The 6,557-nt window shown below is 38.4% G+C and overlaps 1 pseudogene; it reads left to right on the top strand.

Annotated features, from left to right (window-relative positions):
- LOC109831326 lies at positions 4,766-6,031 on the top strand (annotated as a pseudogene).

Here is a 6,557-nt window from a genome sequence, read left to right as displayed (position 1 = left end):
ATACCGGAACTCCCTGACGCTAGACTCTGGACGAGGGGGAGGCTATTGCTGAGGCTCCCGCTGCAGCTGCCCAGCTAGGTGCTGCTGATTCGTCGCCAGTCCTTGAATCATCGCCAGAAGTTGGCTCGGGTCCACTTCGGGCTGTGGGGCACTGCTACTAGACGGGTTATCGTTACTACGAGTACCCACCATGATTCTGAAGGAACGAGGATAAAAAGGAAAGTTAAGGTTAAAATCAAATAATATATTTGGAAAATAGGAACTAAAACATAGTTATTAAAATAATAGTATAAGAAATTAATTGTAGTCTAAAATAATAATATAAGAACTTAATTGTAGTCTTACGGATGAAATATGATATGTATCTAAATTGTCCAATATATTCTTACTAGTAGAAACTCGGGACCGGGACCTGCATGGGCCACCAAAAAAACCTGTCACGCCCCGCTTCCCAAAATACCGTGGAATCGGGACGTGAACAAGCCCGCGACGTATTAGATTGAGAAGAAATATACACTATCTTTTTTTTTTCTTTTTCTTTTCTTCTCAATCCAATACGCTAAGCGTCTAGAAATGAATACAACGTGAAGTCACAGATCCCCGATCACAATAGCAAGAATATAAAGACAACTCAGAATAAGGAATAGACATATCATCAACAGTAAACCAAGTAACAAGTCGATCATGCAGCTAACGATCAGAATAATCATCCAAGTAACAAGGTCATACAATTAGATAGAATTAATACTTAAAAATCTACAATAAGAGATGTAGTACGTCGAGCGAAATAATCCAAACAAGGAAACCCTCATGTATATACCATATGTCTCAAATTATAGATAATTAAATACTAATCCTGATCTCTGTATGAAAAGGCGTACAACCGGCCTATATCTCACAAGAATCATACTTAGCCAAGAATCGATGTCATGTAACTAACTATCACATCACTCATCTCAAATAATCAACAATCTCAATATCCCTGCTCCTCAGACCCACCCCAGGCCGAAACAAGGCGCTGGCGCGAGCCTGGAAAATAAATAATAATCTCGATATCACCTCACCTCAGACCCACCCCAGGCCGAAACAAGACGCTGGCGCACCCCGGTGACTACACAAACTTCACCAGCGCGAGCCCGGAATATACATCAACAATCACATATCACAACTCCTCGGACCCACCCCGGTGACTACACAAACTTCACCAGCGCGAGCCCAGAATATACATCAACAATCTCAACCGCTCACATAGACCAAGACTTCCCATCCCAATTCTCATAATTCTAGGTCAACTACACACGAGGTTCTAGATCCTGACTATGTTATACAGGTCACTATAGTCATGTACTTCTCACGAATCTCAACATGGAATAATAAATACAGTTACGCTAAGTGTCAATGTCATAAAGTGTGAACAGGGATCGTGATCACATGCAAGAAACATACGAGAGCAAAACTACTATTAACAATGCAAAATGAAACTACCATTAACAAATGTTTTGCACACGAAAATCGAAATCTCGGTTATTAATTCCAAGGATAACTTTCTTTAAAATTATCTCTCATTATAAAATTCTAAAATAACCTTCTTAAAATATATTTTATTATTATTTATGAACAGTAATACTTTTTAATTTATAAATTATTTCTATGATATTTTATAAAATAATCTAAAATACTCTTTTTCTTAAAATAAAATCCTTTCAGTCATAACAATTATTCAAAAATACTCCTTATCCCAGATAAATTATTTTCTCGAAATAATTCCTTTTTAAAATATTTTCCTCATTATAAATAATTCTAAAAATACTCTATAAATATATTCTTCCTTTCAAACAACACAAAATTAACCATAAATTATTTTTGACATATTTATTCATCATTCATAGCATCATTTCACAGCATATATCCACCGCGATATCATCAACAACTACGCAATTAAAATCATATCAACACAAACTAATCTACGCACATACACATAATAAATTCATAAGAGATAAAAATGAAATTAACAAGACAACGGCAAGAGGGATCTTGCCTCGGGGTTCGTCGAAGGAATCAACGTCGACGGCGCGGGGATCTCGGCGCGGCTACGTGGCTACCGTCAGCGGGAGGGATCGTCGGCGACGACGAAGGGCAACGACACGACGGTTGGAGGAGCTCTCGGAGGGGGTGACTGCTGGGGTTTGGCCGGCGGTTTGCTGGTCGGTGGAGGGGAGCGGCTCGGTCGGCAAGGGCAGCGGGTTGTTGGGGCTCGGATCTGGGCCGAGGAACTGGACGGCGGCGAGGTGGGTGATGACGGCTCGAGTTGGTGGCGTGACGAGGCCGGAGGCGAAGGGTGTGGGTAGCGGGTTTGGCGGCGGCGTCAGAGGCGGAGGAGGCTTGGGTGATCGGGTTCGGATGGAGGAGCGGGTGGCCGGAGGCGCTGGAGTTGGGCGGCNNNCTTGTTAGTTCTAAACCCAACAAGGGTTTTTTACATGCACACTTGTTAATTCTTACTTCTGTGTTAGTTTTAGCTTCTATTACTCTCGTTCTAGCTTTTATACAACCAGTTCTAGCCCACACCTTGCTAGTTCTAAACCCAACAAGGGTTTTTTACATGCACACTTGTTAATTCTTGCTTCTGCGTTAGTTCTAGCTTGTATTACCCTAGTTCTAGCTTGTATACAGCCAGTTCTAGCCCACACCTTGCTAGTTCTAAACCCAGCCTTCGTATTTTACCTTCACACTTGAGAATAAACTACAGAAATTTCTCAGAGCCTTCATAGCTACTTAACAGGGCCATGTTCCTTTAAATTTTAATTTAAAAAAAACAATGTGACAGACCAGAAGCATGAACAAGAAAAATATTTGAAACATAAAGGAGCAAAATCCATAGCTAAGCAAGGATTCCAAATTTTCCTTACCACAGTGTTCGAATTCATGAAAGTTTGACATGTAAGTAGAAAATCTATGTAGGCCAAGAATGCATGCGCAAACAAGAAAAACTTCCAACTTGCACTTCCACAGAGAAAACTGAGCATAGATGACAACTGAGACAGACTACATACATACAACATCATCAAAATAAAAGAGGGGGGAAATTTGATTTGCTGAAACTCGAACATGTTAGTGTGTCAAAATATTGTGGATGAACAAGTAAAATTACATCCTATACATGACTAAGCTTCAGTAAGGTAGATAAAACTTCCTTCATGACTGGCCGCTCCTCTGCATTGAATAGGGTACATGATAAGGCTAACTTTAGGACTTTAACAACCTTGCCTCCCTGTGTTGCAGTCGGAATGTCCATTGCATCGTCCACAATGCTAAGCACAGCATCTACTCCACCTTGAAAGGATTTCTCCACAAACTCTTGCAATGAGATATGCTCTCCATCATGTTCAATAGTCCCAGTTAGCCTTATTCTGGTGAAAAGCTCCATCATAACTATACCGAAGCTGAAGACGTCAACCTTTGTGGTCACATTCCTCATGTATGCAAATTCTTTAACATAGAAAACACATCGATCAGTGACTGTTAAATATCCCTTTTAACTATACTCTGTTCGTGAAAGTGCTAGAGTGGACTCAGTATATGCATCAATCGCTATGAGTATCATTGCTTACAAGGTCATTGGATCCTTTTCAATAGAGTCGTTAGTGCTAATGGCGAAGAAAATACATCTTATGTACCAATCTATCAAACCTTAAGCTATACTTAACATCTTCATGACATAATATCTTTGTTAACAAGTTTAGATGACATTCTTCAATAAAAGTTGTTCCACTTGCAGTCGTTGTTGTTGTGGTTATCCTTAACCTTGGATATGAGCTAATTTACTTCCACCTATTGAACTTTGTTGCATATAATTTATTCTTTTATTATCTAGTTATTTATTTTAATTCCAAATCGGCTTAGCTGTTCATGTATTATGTGAGCTATGTTTCACAGAACAATAGGAATAGCTAATTTTCTCCTAAAAGTGTGATAATTAGTTAATATGCATAATTAAATAATATCAAACCTCAGGCCCTCGCTTTTCGAGCGTTTTCCTCAAGCTCTGCGGCGGCGATCTGCGTCGGCGATCTTTGACGAACCCAGTCTTCCATGATCGAAGTAAACACATTGACACTCGTTATCACTACATTAGAGAGTGTGTTACCAAGAGGGACGTTCAATTGGAGTACGTGAAGACGAATGATCAAGTAGCTGATATCTTCACCAAGCCTCTCAAGCGCGAAGATTTTATCAAGATGAGGAGTTTGCTTGGAGTAGCAAAATCAAGTTTAAGAGGGGGTGTTGAAAAGTAAACTTGATTTTGAATTAAGTTTAATTATTGGATCAATGATCCAATTATCACTTGTTGGGCCAAACCCAATACTTGATCCAAGTTCTAGAGTTTTCTCTAGAAATATCTAAATATCTCCACCTCCTTAAAATGTTCTAGAAAATTATAGAGAATGTATATCTAGATATTTCTCTAGATAATTGTAATATAAAATTCTAGATATTATGCTAGAACTCTCTAGATTTAGGATTAAAATATTCTAGATATTTTGTACTTTGGAGGCTATAAATACCTCCCCTTCCCTCTCATTTGTAATCAAGAAGTTCCAAGTTGTTCTAAGGTGTTCAAAAGAAATAAAAATCTTCTTCTTCCTAAATTTTCTATTGTCTCCCGAATTCTTAAACACTTTCTCCATCACCTCCAAATATTTCCTCCCAACACATTAATGGTACAGGAAACATGTGTTCAGTTACCAACAAAATATATTAAACTTCTTACAAGGGAGCAGATCAAGTCAAGAAGGTACGTCTTCAAACTCTAAGAGGAGAATTTGAAGCGTTGCAAATGAAGGAAGGTGAACTCGTCTCCGATTACTTCTCAAGAGTTTTAACGGTTACTAATAACCTAAAGAGAAATGGCGAGAAGTTAGATGAGGTGAGAATCATGGAGAAGGTTCTTTCTATAAGAGACCAAGAAAACAACTTCTTGGGTCCAAAATTCGAGCATATTGTCACTGTCATTGAAGAAACAAAGGATTTGGAGGCTATGACGATGGAGCAACTTCTTGGGTCGTTACAAGCTTATGAAGAAAAGAAGAAGAAGAAGGAAGATATTGCAGAACAAGTACTCAAGATGCGGATTGATCAAACTAAAGAAGAAAGCGGACGAAGTTATCAAAGACGAGGTGGCGGTCAAGTCCGAGGACGAGGTCGTGGATATGGAAATGGACGAGGTTGGAGGCCTCATGATGACAACACCAACCAAAGAGGAGAAAGCTCATCAAGAGGTCGTGGGAGAGGAAATCAAAAACCAAGGTACGATAAGTCAAGCGTTAAATGCTATAATTGTGGAAAGTTTGGACACTATGCTTCCGAATGCAAAGCTCCGAACAATAATAGAGTTGAAGAGAAGTCCAATTATGTTGAAGAAAGAAGCCAAGAAGATGATATGCTATTGATGGCTTACAAGAAAGATGAACAAGATGAGGTTCACAAGTGGTACCTCGATAGCGGTGCAAGCAATCACATGTGCGGGAAAAGAAGCATGTTCGTGGAGCTTGATGAATCGGTGAAAGGAAATGTGGCTTTGGGAGATGAATCGAAGATGGAGGTGAAAGGTAAAGGAAATATTCTCATCCGATTGAAGAATGGAGATCATCAATTTATTTCCAACGTTTACTATATCCCAAGCATGAAGACCAATATATTGAGCCTTGGACAACTCTTAGAGAAAGGTTATGATATTCGATTAAAGGATAATAACCTTTCTATAAGAGACCAAGAAAACAATCTCATTACCAAGGTGCCGATGTCAAAGAATAGAATGTTTGTTCTTAACATTCAAAATGACATCGCACAATGTCTCAAGATATGCTACAAGGAGGAGTCCTGGCTTTAGCATCTTCGATTCGAGCATCTCAACTTTGGAGGATTAGAGCTACTTTCTAAAAAGGAGATGGTGAGAGGATTGCCTTGCATCAACCTGCCACTTCCTAGTATGAAGGCTGTCATTAGGAAGATTGCCAACAATCCTAACTTCTAAATATGCAAAAAGAAGAAGGGGAAAAGAGAGGAAAAGGGAGAGAATTAACTAAAATAAGAAAAAGAAAACACGTGCACACTCACAAAGTTGTCACAACTGCATCAATTTAAAAATAAATAAATAAATAAATAAATAAAGATCATAAATTTGATGTCTTCCCGCAGACAAAGAAAAAAAAGAGTTTCATAATTTAAAGGGATAATCACTGGTTGAGAAATTGGCATTAGTAAAAGATGTCCATCATTGATCCTGATAGTTAGATAATATGTACTTTTCTGAGTCCACTTAAAATTTGAATTTCAGAAGATTTATGTAAGTACAGTAGTAAAGAGTATGGATTTCACAAAGATAACAAGAAGTAAAATAAAGTATAAATAATATAACAGAAACTTCCAAAGTTGACCCTAATTTTGTCAAATGTCCAAGCAAATGAGTAACTGTAGGGATGGCCCTCAAATAACATACATCAGGCAATATACAACATGAAGCATTGATAATTGCATTTCATCAATATCAAAGATTATAC

This window comes from Asparagus officinalis, chromosome 2 (assembly GCF_001876935.1).
Source record: "Asparagus officinalis chromosome 2, Aspof.V1, whole genome shotgun sequence".
In the NCBI taxonomy this organism is placed as follows: domain Eukaryota; kingdom Viridiplantae; phylum Streptophyta; class Magnoliopsida; order Asparagales; family Asparagaceae; genus Asparagus; species Asparagus officinalis.
Note: the sequence above shows the minus strand (reverse complement) of the source record. Positions and strands in the feature narration are given on the sequence as shown.